We start from the raw sequence: 15995 nt of genomic DNA, 5'->3' as shown, positions 1-15995 counted from the left end.
CGAAAGATGGGAAGATAGCATTAAAAGATAGAGAGGATCTTCTTCAAACCAATTTTGGCAAGGGAAGAATGAGAGCATTGGTTCAAGATTACCTAAAAGAGCATGAAACAGTAGCACGAGAGAGTGCAAGTTATGGTGCTAGAGTAGATGATGACCTTGGTGGAAGTACAGAAACTAGTGAGTTTTGGGCTTCTGCCATTTCTACAGTATAATAAGGGAAATTACCTCGAGAAGTGTTATTGAGGACTGCAGCTACAGTATGAGGTGCAACAGGTTGGGAGGATCTTGTTGAGTCTCTTTTAGTTCATGCGTATATTGTTAAGAGCCAACATGAAGCTTTGATGGAAGAAAAGAGACGAGGAAATTTTGATGATACGAGAGAAGGAAAATCTTCTAAGAGGCAAACTCGGGGAGACAAGGCTCGAGAGGCAGCTTCACAAGAATTGCCTGTAAAGGATACCTCAGCATCATTGGAAGAGAAAACAAGGGAGACAAAAGATAAGGGCAAATCAATTGCTTATAAGCTACTTTCTGACATTGAAGCGGCAACAAATTTGAAAGGGGTCTTGAAAGAACGTATATTAAACGCTAAGGTAGAATTTACATTGAAAGAAGTCTTGGGAATTGCAAAGAAGGAGTTTCATGATGTTATCATTGACATCATTAAGCGAAAGAGGTAATTAATGGACGAAACTAGAATGAGTCATGCTATTGATGCAAGAATATATAAAGATGAAGAAGAGGTTGATATTGGTTACAAGCAACCAACAAATGAAAAGAATGGGTATAATCAACGAGTACATTTCGAAGATTATAGTGATAAGGAAATGGAAACTTTGAACCATTATACTCGAAAGCATTGGGCAAGGGCAACTACTGAGGTATTGGTGAAAGTAGGAGATATAGAAGAACCAATTGTTGCTTTAGTCCACCATGGTTCTGAAATAAATCTCATGTCTAAAGATCTTTATAAGAAGCAAAAATGGCCAATTGATATGGAACATGGATGGATAATACGAGCAGCTAATAACACATGGAACGAATTATATGGAACTTGTCCAGATGTAAAAATTCGGATTGGGGATGTTGCGACGGAGCAACATTTCTTTGTTCAAGATACAACGTCTTATCCGTTGATTTTAGGACAACCTTATATTACGGCAAGATAGATGGAAACAAAAGTACTTGACGATGGTTCTGCTTATACAAGGGTACGTAGCGAAGATGGGAGAAAAGTTGTATAATTTCTAACAGTACTTCCTAACCATGAACGGAATCGAGATAGGTTGAAGGAGAAACCATTGCCAAAGATTGTTGAAGGATTTAAGGATTTTGGGGAGGTACCACTATAAAGTGAGATTATAGAAGTACAAAGAAGAAGGTACTCTCACGAGATGAAGGTGCCTTTGATGCGAGTTTTATTGGTATTTTGGAGAATGGAAATATTATGTATAAGAAAGTTAATGATTTTAAAAGAAAAGAAAGAAAAAGATTATATAATATTAAAGGAGAATTACCCAAGTTAGGTACATTGCAAGATGATGAGAGGATTTTAGGTGTTTATGAAGAAAATGGACTAGAAGATTCATTGGAATTGATTACATCTATTGGGTTAGGGGATAATGATAAGATTGTTGAGATTCATTCAAGAGAGGTTTATACCATACTTGAATCTTTTCAAGCACCAGAAATCACTGTAGAGACGAGATATAAAATGACAGATAAGAAGGTGAAGCCTGTTGCCGGACCATTACCAGAAGATTCTAAGGAAGAAATGGGAGAAGCATCAAAAGAAGCAAATTTAAGAGATACAATGAATATTGGACATCAATTTAGTAAAGAGACTTTTGAAGAATTGAAGATTGGTTCTCATGGTTCTGTATTGTCGGAGGAAATTACTTGCTTCAAAAAGATGTTTGCTAAATAAGATAGATCGTTTGCCTTCGAATCTCATGAAATTGGGTGTGTCGATCCAAATATTATAACACCTATGGTTATCTTCACTGTACCACATGTTCCTTGGAATCTAAGACCGATTCCAGTATCGAGGGCACATTTACCTAAATTGGTGGAACTATTAAAATAAAAGATAAAGATGAAAACATTGGAACCCTCATTTGCGCCGTATTCTAGTCGATGGTTTACGGTACCTAAGAAGAATGGGTCACTACAGTTTATTCAAGATATGCAACCGATGAATGCAGTAACTGTCAGGAATACAGGAATTGGACCTATTGTGGATGAATTTACTGAGGCGTTTGCAAGAAGGGCGATCTATTCAATGGGTGACTTGTATTCAAGTTATGATCAATTTCAACTTACCAAAGGAAGTAGAGATATGACAACGATGAGGATACCGCTTGGATTGGTTAGAATGTGCACTCGTCGTCAAGGCGCGACCAATTCAGTTGTGCATATGATGAATGGGATGAATAAGGTATTGAGAGATTTTATTCCGAAAAAGACTATGCCTTTTCAAGATGATGTTCCTATAAAAGGATACAAAGAAGGAGACAAGGATGAAACTTTAGATAAGAGGGGGTGTCGCAAATATGTTGTTGATCATATACAAGATTATGAAAAGATTTTAACTCGGCTTGGAGAAGTTCATCATACATTATCGGATATGAAGTACGTATTTGGAGTACGAGAGATTGTGATTGTTGGACATTTATGTGGATCTTATAGAAGAAAACCAGATCCGACTAAAGTTGATGCAATTAGAAGGATGAAAGAGGATTGTGATTCTTTAACAGAGGTTCGCAAGTTTTAAGGTGCATGTGTATTTTATCGAATTTGGATCCCTCATTATGCTCACATAGCGGATCCATTATATGAACTGTTACGCAAGGGTTACCGATTTAAATGGGAAGAAAGGCATATTCAAGCAATGCAAAGATTGAAGAAATTATTGATGTCACCTCCAATATTGAGGAAGGTTGATTATAAGTGCAATAGACCAGTGATTCTTACTGTGGACGCTAGTCCAATTGCCATTGGATGGACTGTGGGTCAAGATGATTCAAGTGGGAATAGATTTGCAGTTCGATTTGAAGCTAAAGTTTTAAGTATTCATCAGCGTGCATATTCGCAAGTCAAAAGAAAACTTTGAGGAGTTGTTTCGGCTATGAAAGCTGAAAAGGACTATTTGATTAGGGCAGTAGTAGTAATTGAAACAGATTGCTTGCCATTGCTTGGAATGATTATTAACTGTTCAAGGCCAGATATTGCAATGTTGAGATGGATTGCTTATATTAAGTTACTAAATCCAGAATTTAAGCATGTTACTGGGAAGGACAATTTAGTAGCAGACATGCTATCTCGAGTAAGATACGAGAGGGAGGACGAAATGGTTGAAGACATTGATGACGTCGAGTTGAAATTCTATTCAATATCAAATCTCAACAGAGAAGACAAGCTATTTCTTGAAGAATCTTATGGAAGAGAATTATTGAATATTGGTCATTACTTGAATACCTTGATTAAGCAGGGGAATTGGTCTACAGAAAAATTCAAAAAAATAAGAAAAAAAGCATATGGAATTTTGCTTCGAGATGGATTCTTATGGAAGAGACCGAAGAAAGGAATTGGGATGCCACAACGAGTGATGGGCAAAAAGGAAGAAAAACTAAAATTATTAAAGGAGTTTCATGATAGTTTATGGGCAGGGCATAGAGGAATCTGGGCTACTTTTGCTAAACTCAAGGAACGATATTGGTGGAAAAATATGTATCGAGATGTGCTCTTATTTGTAGAGTCATGTGAAATTTGTCAATCGTATTCTAATATCCGACATCGAGATGGTCTTCATCCTACGTATCCTCTGGCTATTCATTTTAAATGGGTTGTTGATTTGGTTATTATGCCAGTTGGGTTATGACAAATGAGATATTTGGTTTTAGCTCGTGAAGATTTATCAAATCAAGTAGAAGAAAGAGCACTGAGGACAAAATCTATAGAGGAGATTTGTAGGTTTTTGCTTGAAGATGTCATTTGCCGCTACGGATGCGTAGGAGAATTCACTGGAGATCGTGGAGAATTAAATGCACAAGAAGCTTGTAAGTTCTTTGAAAGATGTGGAGTTAAACTATCACTGATTATTGCTTATAATCCGGAAGGGAATGCAAAAAGCGAACGCGGTCACCCACCGATTGTGAAAGCATTAGTTAAAGCTTGTAATAGGAAAGTTAAAGAGTGGCCACGGCTTTTGTCATTTGCATTATGGGCTGATCGAACAACACATAGTTCGGTGACAGGATATATGCCAGTGGAACTTATGACAGGCCGAAAATCAATTATGCCGATTGAAGAAAAGGTACTTACTTGGAGTATGCTACCATGGGAAGATGGATTGACAAGAGAAGAATTTCTGGCTGTTAGGATTCGACAATTGGAGCAAAGATCGGAAGATGTGCAGATAGCATTGGAAAGGTTAAAAAGAGCAAGGTTACAAAACAAGGCACGATTCGATAAGCAACATCGATTGAGACCTAAAGCAATCGAGGAAGGTGACTGGATACTTGTTTATGACAATAGTCTGGATAATCAACATAGTACTTTGCGGAAATTTTTAAAACGTTGGTTTGGACTATATGTAGTAACAACTGTTCATGATAATGCGACTTACTGATTATGCGAGTTAGATGGTACAAAATTGAAAATACCAATTGCATGGAAGAGAGTAAAAATATTTAAATGAAGATATGCGGAGATGAATATGGAATACCTTAATGAAGGTATAGAGATTCCGCAGCAAGAAGATGAAAGTGATTTGGATAATGAAGGTGACGAATTCGAACTGGACAAAGACGTAGATGACATATTCTAGATCAAACAGCAATTGGGTAAATTGGTGCATACCAGAGGATGCATAGGTTCAGAGGGGGTGGATGTCGTGTTGTAACACGAGTATACCATGAAAATATAAAGAAAGGGGATTTTTATTAATATTTAGTTATCTTGAATATTGGGGGCAACGACCAATTCCAGTGCTAATACTGGGAGGCCAGGGTCAGTTACCCCGTTATAGTCAGCCGGGGCATACTGAAATGCTCCGTTCGATTCCAATAACGGGAGTCAGCAAAAGAAAGGGAAATGACCAATTCAACGACGTGTGAGCCTGGTTCGAAGAGCCAATTGGATCTAATTTCAAGACATCCAATTCGAGTCCTCTTACCCAATATGAGACCTGAATTGGTCGGGCAATCGAATGCGGTCCAATCTCAAGACATCCAATCCGGGTCCTCTTACCCAATATGAGATTTGAATTGGTCGGGCGACTCAATGTGGTCCCGATTACAAGGCTCCGATTCTGTTTCAGGCTGTTCCGTCCTTTGTGCCGTTTTGGGAATGTCGTTTCAGTAAAAAGATCTCTTAAAGGTAAAAACGGAGGAGAAAGCTCTAACGGCGGGAGCCAATTTCAGATCCAAGTTTGATGACGGTAGCCAATTTTAGATCCAAGATGGAAGATTGAAGAAATTCAGAATTAAGGTTAAGAAAGGGGAGAGAAGAGCTTCTTTTTAGGATTTTTAGAAGGATTAGAAAGGAGCTTCATGCTTCGGGAAGAAGAAAAGACAGAGAATTGGGTTTTTTTTTTTTTTTTTTTTTTTTTTCTTCATAGGGTTTTGGGAAGACTGAGGCAATCGTTGCTGAATAGTCGAAGTGTTGTAATGGTGAATCGGGATTTTTAATGAAATGGGTTTGATTACTCTTGACTGTTTTGTGAAATCGAGTTACGTCTGTGATGAAGAATTAAAAGGATGTCTATAGGATTGAGTGTGCGGAGTGAATGAAATTTGTTGGGTTAATCTAATGAGACAGTCAGTGGATACAATATCGTGAGTATAAAGCGGTATCGAAGATTAGTAGTTTGGGTTGTTCGGGGTTCTCTGTAACGTCTAGAGACCTACCGGCTGGGGCAAAAAGGACTTTGACGAGCGGTCGAAAGGCAACCGTATAGATTTACGGTGTATTCTTGCAGTCGTTTATATTCCAACAGTCAAAAACCGATAGACTGCTTGAATATTGGCGAATCTCCATACTACCTTCTACAGCCAAACGCCTGGCGCGTTCTCGAATAGGAAAGCATGTAATACGACAACACAACCATAAAATGAGGAGTATGGCTATCAAAGAAGATAGTATGTCAAAAAATGAATTTGTCTAGCTATAATAGGGATTGTGCAGATGTAACCTTGTACAATACCTAGTGAAGGTCCTATTCTCTCCTCAGAATCCTCTTCTTGTTTTACAATATATACAATTTTAGGACCTAAACATCACAAAGCCTCTGCCTTGTTAGATTCAAGAGCCTCAACATATTTCTTAGATGAAGAATTTGTTAAAAGACATAGCATACTTTTAGTGAAGAAAACTAAATCTGTTCATGTAGAAGTCATAGATGGTCGTCCGTTGTCTTCACGAGATGTTATTCATGAAATCTTTCCTATAGAAGTAGCAACTAATGATCATAGTAGCTTTGTAATATTTAATACCATTAGATCTCCATCTAATCCAGTCATTTTAGATTTATCATGGCTAGAAAAATATAATTCTAAAATAGATTGGATCAATCGTAGTCTTGATTTCTCTGAAAGTATAACTAAGAGCGTAGTTAATCAAGTAAAAAGTCATAAGTCTAGTACAATTAAACGTGTATTTGTATGTATAAGAGCTTTCTTGCATGTTACAAAAGAAGGATCACCTTATATCATTTATGCAGCACGTATTTCTATTGGAAGAAAGACTTGAAGTGGCATTCTAAGCCAATATGAAGTTTTTAAAGATATATTTGAAAAGAAGAATGAAGATACTCTTTTAGAACATTGTTCATATGACTGCTCAATTGAACTTCAAGAAGGATCACAACTGCCATTTGGACCAATTTATAATTTATTATAAAATGAATTGGCTAAATTCAAGGAATATATTGAAGAAAATCTAGCCAAGAACTTCATACGCCATTCCAAATCTCCAACAGGAGCTCCAATTTTATTTATGAAGAAAAAAGTTGGATCATTGTGGATATGTGTCGATTATTGAAGATTCAACAAAATCACCATCAAGAATAGGTACACACTACCTTTAATATCTAGACTCCTTCATCAGTTGAATCAAGCTAAGATCTATACATAAATAGATCTATGAAGAGCATACAATCTAGTACACATCAAAAAAAGAGATGAATGGAAGATTGCATCTTGAACAAGGTATGGACATTTTAAATACAACGTCATACCTTTTGGACTTATAAATGCACTAGCAACATTCCAACATCTAATGAATGATGACTTTTGGAAGTTTTTAGATGATTTTGTTATCTGTTACCTAGACGACATCTTAATTTATTCTAAAAACACAAAAGAACATGAACTTCATGTTCATCATGTATTACAAAAACTAAGAGATGCGAGACTCTATTCTTAAATAAAAAAATGTGTATTTTATACTACTCAAGTCGACTTCTTAGAATACATCATTTCAAATGATGGACTTATGATAGATCCTAAGAAAGTTCAAGCTACTATTGGATCTTCATCAAAGACTTCTTTTAAGTTGCAGCTCCACTTACACGTTTGACTTGTAAAGATAAACTTCAATACAATCAAGAAGCAGAAATGACATTTGAAGCTTTGAAGACAACCTTTGTTTCTGCATCAATCTTATATCACGTTAATTTTTTTAAGCCATTTTTTATGGAAATAGACACACTAGACTTTGTTTTACGTGTTGTATTCTTACAAATGGGAACAAATGATAAACTTCACTTAATAGCTTTTTATTCCAAATTTTTTTCAGCAATTGAGATCAACTATGAGATCCACGACAAAGAACTTCTTGCAATTATGGATTTGTTTCAAGAATGGCGCCATTATTTAGAAACTGCTTCTAGTCCAGTCACTGTATATACGGATCACAAGAATCTTGAATATTTTATGTTAGCACGTGTTTTGAATCTTCTCCAAGCCCATTGGAGTATATCTTTGTCAAGATTTGAATTCAAGTTCACTTATCGACTAAAAAAATAATATGGTTTGTCAAATGTACTCTCTAGAGGATCTTACCTTAGACCAAAGAAAGGAGATGGTGTTTTTAATCAGCAACAAAATTTTTTCTTGAAGCCAGAGCATCTTCATCTTCGAGCAATGAAATCAACACTAATTATTGATTTGTCTTACATTAAGCAAGTTCAGTCAAGTATGTCTTCTAATCCTCTTATTTGTGATAATAAGGGAAATTGTCACGGCCATAATCATATAAGCTAATAATTACATATAGAAATAGGTAGAAGTAAGTAAAAGTAGGTAAAAGTAAGTTAGTTCTATAGTATTTAATATAGAAGCTTCCTAGAAACTTCTTAGACGCTGCTTTGACTTCAAAGGTGTCTTTAATTGACTTTTTGGATTAAAAACGTGGTCAACAAGTTGGCCATGTGCCACACATGTTAGCTTGAAGATCAAGCTAACTATGTGGCCCACACATAGAAAAACTTGCCTTGTAAGTCAAGGCATGTGTCCTACAAAGTCAACACATATTGGAGGTCCTATAGAACATCGCCACGTAGCCCCTAGTTAGATAGTATATATAGAGACAAGAGTGAAGGCTTCTTCACTCTTGTCAACTCCTTTCGTGCTTCTAGTCCAGGTTCAAGAGTCTCTAGTTTCTTGTCTTATGGCAATAGCTATTCCAGTTTCATTTTAATATACATACTTGCTTATATTTTGACTTATTATATTGAGAGAGACCTTTTGTGTATATTTTCTTTGATCGAGTCTTTGTCCTTGACAGATTGACAAGAGTACACTTACAATATCAGAGCTTTATTTTCCTTGAGTAAGAGTGGATTACCCCTTTCTCTTGACAAGATGTAAGCGTATTAGAAGTTTGCGGATTACCCACTTCTAAACTGATATTGTTCTTAGTATCTTCTTTGTTATCAAGTTTTTTCTTTTTCTTTTGTCTTGAACAATATCCGACAAATTTTTCTTCTTAGTATCATTATGGCAGAGCTTGTTGAAATGAAGAGTGCAATGGCACAAATGCAAGAACAATTGAGGAAGTTAATGCTTGCGATGCATCAACTCAATTCACCAACACAGGAAAAAACAAGAATAGCAGAAAGTGGAGATATAGAGATGATCGGAGCTGCTTCAACATCTGCACCAAATCACGTTCCTTCTCCAATTGTACAACACCCTGTAAGGACTAGAGAACCAAGAATTGCTTTACCCGAGAAATTTCATGGTACAAGATCAAAGTTTCGAGGATTCATCAATCAAGTACAATTGGCAATTGAACTTCAACCGCAAAGCTATCCAACTCTAGGATCACAAGTCAGGTTTATTGGCACTCTACTTTCTAGTTCTGCATTATCGTAGTTTTTGACTTTTCTTAAACAACGAAATCTAATATTGGATAATTTGGAAGTTTTTTTGGTGGAATTTCGATCTATGTATGGTAAACACGATGCAACTCGTGTTGCAACAAACAAGATCCAAATTCTACGACAAGAAAATCGCTCAGTAACATTGTATGCTTCACAATTTCGACAACTTATAATTGACATCAAGTGGGATGATGCTGCACTCATCAGTCAATTTCTTTATGGATTGCAATACGAAGTAAAGAATTTGATGTTCAACTTACCTGATCCTCAAACTTTGAGTCAAGCAATCGATTTTGTGGTAAAATGTGACAATTGACTTTTTGAATTTCGATCCGAGAGTCGTACACAGGAACCTCAACGTTATTACTCAATGGCAACATCAGCATCTTCGCCAAACGTACATTCGAAAGTAGAAGACATGCAAATTGACGCGGTACATTTTAAACCCCTTACTAAGCAAGAAAAGATTCGTCGTCGTCAAGAAGGATTATGTTTATATTGCAAAGAACCTAAGCACACTGCTCAACATTGTCCAAAGAAACAACACAACTATAAAATGAGAGGTATGGCGGTCAATGAAGACAACATGTTAGAAAACGGATTCGTCCAGCTACAATAGGGACCGTGCAGCTGGAACCTTGTACAAATCCTAATGAAGGTCCTATCCTCTGCTCAAAACCCTCTTCTTGTTTTATAATAGAATTATATTTAGGACCTAAGAATTACAAAGCCTTTGCTTTATTAGATTCGGGAGCCTCAGCGTGTTTTTTAGATGAACAATTTGTTAAAAGTCGTAAAATACCTCTTGTACAAAAAACTAAACCCGTACATGTAGAAGTCATTGATGGTCATCCTTTGTCTTCTGGAGATGTCACTCATGAAACTCGCCCTATAAAAGTAACAATAAATGGTCACGATAGCTACATAGCTTTTAACATAATTAAATCCCCGTCCAATCCAGTTATTTTAGATTTATCATGGCTAGAAAAATATAACCCTCGAATAGATTGGAATTCTTGTAAACTTGATTTTTCCCAGAGCGTCATTAGTAGTTCTACCAACCAAGTAAAAAGTTATAAGTCTAGTATAGTAAAACCCGTACTTATAGGTGCAAAAGCATTTATACACATAGCAAAAGAAGGATCAACTTTTGCTATTTATGCTGCACCTATTTTTGAAAGCGTAAAGACTTCAAGTGGCATTCCAAGTCAATATCAAGATTATCAAGATGTTTTTAAGAAAAAAAATGCAGATATTCTTCCTGAGCATCGTCCATACGATTGTTCAATCGACCTCAAGGAAGGAACTCAGCCACCATTTGGACCAATTTATAGTTTATCGCAAGATGAGTTGGCTGAACTCAAGACGTATATTGACGAGAATTTAGCAAAGAATTTCATACGCCATTCAAAATCTCCAGCAGGAGCTCCAATTCTATTTGTAAAGAAAAAAGATGGATCTTTGCGAATGTGTGTTGACTATCGAGGACTCAACAAGATCACAATCAAGAACAGGTATCCATTACCTTTGATATCAAGACTCCTTGACCAGCTCAATCAAGCTAAGATTTATACAAAAATTGATCTAAGAGGAGCATATAATCTAGTACGAATCAAGGAAGGAGATGAATGGAAGACTGCGTTTCGAACCAGGTACGGACATTTTGAATATAATGTCATACCTTTTAGACTCACGAATGCATCAGCTGCTTTTCAACATCTCATGAATGATGTATTTTGTGAATTCTTAGACAATTTTGTCGTCTGTTACTTAGACGATATCATGATCTATTCTAAGAACGTCGAAGAACATGAAATACATGTTCATCAAGTATTACAAAAACTTAGAGATGCAAGATTGTACGCCAAGATGGAAAAGTGTATATTTCACACTACTCAAGTTGACTTTTTAGGACACATCATTTCGAATGATGGTCTCATGATGGATCCTAAGAAAGTCCAGACAATCATGGATTGGAAGATCTCAAGGACAGTAAGAGATGTCCAATGTTTCTTGGGATTTGCCAATTACTATCGGATCTTCATCAAAGATTTTTCACGAGTTGCAGCTCCACTTACATGCTTGACCAATAAAGACAAATTCCAATGGAATCAAGAAGCGGAAGCAGCATTTGAAGCCTTGAAGACATCGTTTGTCTCTGCACCAGTCTTATATCGTGTTGACTTTTTCAAGGCATTTTTTATGGAAACAGACGCATCGGATTTTGCCTTGGGTGCAGTTTTGTCACAAATGGGAACAGATGACAAACTTCATCCGATAGCTTTTCATTCAAGAAAATTCTCAACAACCGAGATCAATTATGAGATCCACGATAAAGAACTTCTTGCAATCATAGATTCCTTTCAAGAATGGCATCATTATTTAGAAGGCGCTTCTAATCCAGTCACTGTGTATACAGATCGCAAGAACCTCAAGTATTTCATGTCAGCACGCGTGTTGAATCGTCGTCAAGCTTGTTGGAGTATGTCTTTGTGAAGATTCGAGTTCATTATCACTTATCGGCCAGGAAAAAAACAAAGTTTGTCCGATGCCATGTCTAGACGTTCTTATTTTACACCAAATGAAGGAGATGCAGCTTTTGAGTAACAAAGAACGGTCCTCTTGAAACCTCAGCAATTTCATCTCCAAGCAATGAAATCAACATTGACTGTTGATTCAACTTTTCTCAAGCAAATCCAGTTCAGTATGTCCTCAGACCTTCTTGTTCATGATATCGAGAATAATTCTTCCAAGTCTCATGATTCTTCTAAGTTCAAGTTCAAGAATAATCTATTATATTTTGAAGGACGCCTATATGTTCCAGAAGGAGAAGCACGTTTACGTGTTCTTCAAGCACGTCATGATTTTCCAGCAGAAGGACACTTTGGATATAATAAGACTTTGGAACTCATATCAAGAGATTTTTGGTGGCCACAAATGTGGAAGTCAGTCAAAGACTTTGTACAATCATGTAATATTTGTTCAAGATCAAAAACTCCTCGTCATCGACCTTACGGACTTCTTCAGCCATTACCTATACCAGAACAACTATGGTCTTCTGTTTCTATGGATTTCATCACAGATCTTCCAAGCTCAAGATCTTATGATTCTATATTTGTGATAGTAGATCGTTTCACCAAGATGGCACATTTTGTGCCATGTACAAAATCTATCACAGGTGAAGAAACAGCTAAGCTTTTCATTGATAATATCTATCGCTACCATGGATTAACTAAAGATATCATATCGGATAGGGAAACTCAATTTGTGTCGAGATTCTGGAGGACCCTTTTCAAGATTTTAAAAGTGGACATAAAGCTATCTTCGGCTTTCCATCCTCAAACTTATGGACAAACAGAGCGCGTAAACCAAGTCTTGGAGCAGTATTTAAGGTATACCATCAACTACCAACAAGATGATTGGACAACCCTTCTGCCATTGGCAGAGTTTGCTTATAATAATACGGTACATTCCTCCATGCAACAAACACCTTTCTTTGCCAATTATGGCTATCATCCACGACTTGATGCTTTTGATTTTTCAAAAGTTGAAAATCCTGCAGCAGAAGATATGGCAAATCGGTTGTCAGAGTTACATGCAATAATGAAGGCGCAGTTGAAGGAAGTTCAAGAACGACAAAAGATAAATGCAGATGTATATCGTAAGGAGCAACCACAATTCAACGTGGATGATAAGGTATGGCTTCTTCGTCGTAATATCAAGACCACTCGTCCTTGCGACAAGTTGGACTATCGAAGGCTGGGACCATTTTCTATTACTGCACAGATCAACCCAGTTGCATATCAGTTACACCTACCGGAGTCAATGAAGATCCATCCTGTATTCCACGTGTCTCTTCTTGAACCATATAAGACAATGGATATACAAGGAAGAAGACAAATGCCACCGCCTCTTATAGAAGTAGACAATAATGAAGAATTTGAGGTGGAAGAAGTATTAGACTCAAGGCGAAGTCGAAATAAGCTGAAATATCTTGTTCATTGGCGCGGATATGATATTAGTGAGCGCACATGGGAGCCATCAAAAAATCTAGCAAATACATCAGCCAAAGTTAAAGTTTTTCATGAATGATATTGATCAAAACCAAGATGAAAACCTCTCTTATAAAAGAGACAAGATCGAGGCAAGATAACATTCAATTTCCTATCTTTGTTTGTAACTTCTTTACATTTGTGACGCTAATTAGATGGAGAGCCAACAACCAGTGGATTCAACTCAAGAACCTTCGTTTGCTGACTTACCGGATGAGACATTGCGATTGTCACAACCTTCAAGATGACGCAACCGAGATGAAGACCCTCAAGAACGACATGTTCTTCCTCGAATAGATGGTGAGATACAACGCGTTTGGTATCACGACCTTGGAAGAGATTCTCGATGTTTGGTGATATTGCTAGAGGTAGGAACAACTCCTGATGGTGTTCCAAATATTCTATTCGAAGGAAGTTACGAAGGCCTCAATAATGTTCAAATAACTGGGTGGTCTTCCCACCCTGGTATGGGACACTACCGATGGTTGAGAGGCCCTATCAATCATCTTCGAAGAAAACAAAGATCAGAGTATGTGGCGAATACAATTCGTCGCATCATAGATTTCCTCAACAAATGATGTCCGCTCCTCGTGGAACTCGTCTCTAGAAGGGGGGGTAATGTCACGGCCATAATCATATAAGCTAATAATTACATATAGAAATAGGTAGAAGTAAGTAAAAGTAGGTAAAAGTAAGTTAGTTCTATAGTATTTAATATCGAAGCTTTCTAGAAACTTCCTAGACGCCGCTTTGACTTCATAGGTGTCTTTAATTGACTTTTTGGATTAGAAACGTGGTCAACAAGTTGGCCATGTGCGACACATGTTAGCTTGAAGATCAAGCTAACTATGTGGCCCACACATAGAAAAACTTGCCTTGTAAGTCAAGGCATGTGTCCTACAAAGTCAACACATATTGGAGGTCCTATAGAACATCGCCATGTAGCCCCTAGTTAGATAGTATATATAGAGATAAGAGTGAAGGCTTCTTCACTCTTGTCAACTCCTTTCGTGCTTCTAGTCCAGGTTCAAGAGTCTTTAGTTTCTTGTCTTGTGGCAATAGCCATTCCAATTTCCTTTTAATATACATACTTGCTTATATTTTGACTTATTATATTGAGAGAGACCTTTTGTGTATATTTTCCTTCATCGAGTCTTTGTCCTTGACAGAAATCCTTCAAAGTCTCATGATACTTTCAAGTTTGAAATCAAGATTAATCTACTATATTTCAAAGGATGCCTCTATGTTCTTGAAGGTGAAGCTCGATTACTTGTTCTTAAAGCTAGTTATGACTTTAAAGCAGCAAGACATTTTGGGTATAATAAAACTTTGGAACTAATATCTAGAGATTCTTAGTGGCCCTAAATGTAGAAGGTAGTCAAAGATTTTGTACAATCTTGTGATGTTTACTCAAGATCAAAAACTCCTTGTCATCGACCTTATGAACTTTTTCAGCCATTATCCATTTCAGAACAACTATGGTTTTTTTTTTATTTCTATGGATTTCATACAAGATCTTCGAATCTCAAGTTCTTATGACTTTATATTCGTGATAGTAGATTGTTTTACTAAGATGGCACATTTTGTACTATGTACAAAATCTATCACATGTAAACAAACAATTAAGCTATTTCTTGACAATATCTATTGCTATCATGGATTATACAAGGATATTATATTAAATAGGAGAACTTAGTTTGTATGAAGATTTTAGTGGATTCTTTTCAAGATTCTAAAGTAGATATAAAACTATCTTTGGCATTCCATCCTCAAATTGATGGACAAACGGAGTGTGTTAATCGAGTTTTAGAGCAGTATTTAAGATGTACCACCAACTACCAACAAAATGATTGGACAATTCTTGTGCCATTGACAAAGTTTGCTTATAATAATACAATTCATTCTTCTACAAAACAAACATCTTTCTTTGCCAATTATGGTTATCATCTATGACTTGATACTTTTGATTTTTCAAAAGTTGATAATTCTGTAGTAAAAGATTTGGTAAATCATTTGTTAGAGCTACATGCATTAATAAAGGTGTAGTTAAGAGAAGCTCAAGAACAACAAAAGATCAATGCGGATGTCTATGAAAATGAACAACCACCATTCCACATCGGTGATAAGGTATGATTACTTTGTCACTATATCAAGACCACTTGTCATTGTAACAAGTTGGACTATCAAAGGCTTGGACCATTTTCTATTTCTGCACAAATTAATCTAGTTGCATATTGTTTACACCTATGAGAGTCAATAAAAATCCATCCAGTATTGCACATATCTCTTCTTGAACTATATGAGATAATGGACATAATAAGAAGAAGACAAGTTCTACCTCCTTCTATAGAAGTGGACAATAACAAAGAGTTCAAAGTGAAAAAAGTCATAGATTTAAGGCGACGATAAAATAAATTAAAATATCTTATCCATTGGTGCGGATATGATATTAATGAATGCACATAAGAGTAAATAAAGAATCTTATAAATGAAAAAAAAGTGGTGGAGGCTTTTTATTGACGACATCCATCAAAATTAAGATGAAAACCTTCCTTATA

This window comes from Physcomitrium patens, chromosome 26 (genome assembly GCF_059467195.1).
Source record: "Physcomitrium patens ecotype Gransden chromosome 26, ASM5946719v1, whole genome shotgun sequence".
Taxonomy (NCBI): Eukaryota; Viridiplantae; Streptophyta; class Bryopsida; order Funariales; family Funariaceae; genus Physcomitrium; species Physcomitrium patens.
This window is presented reverse-complemented; position numbering follows the sequence as displayed.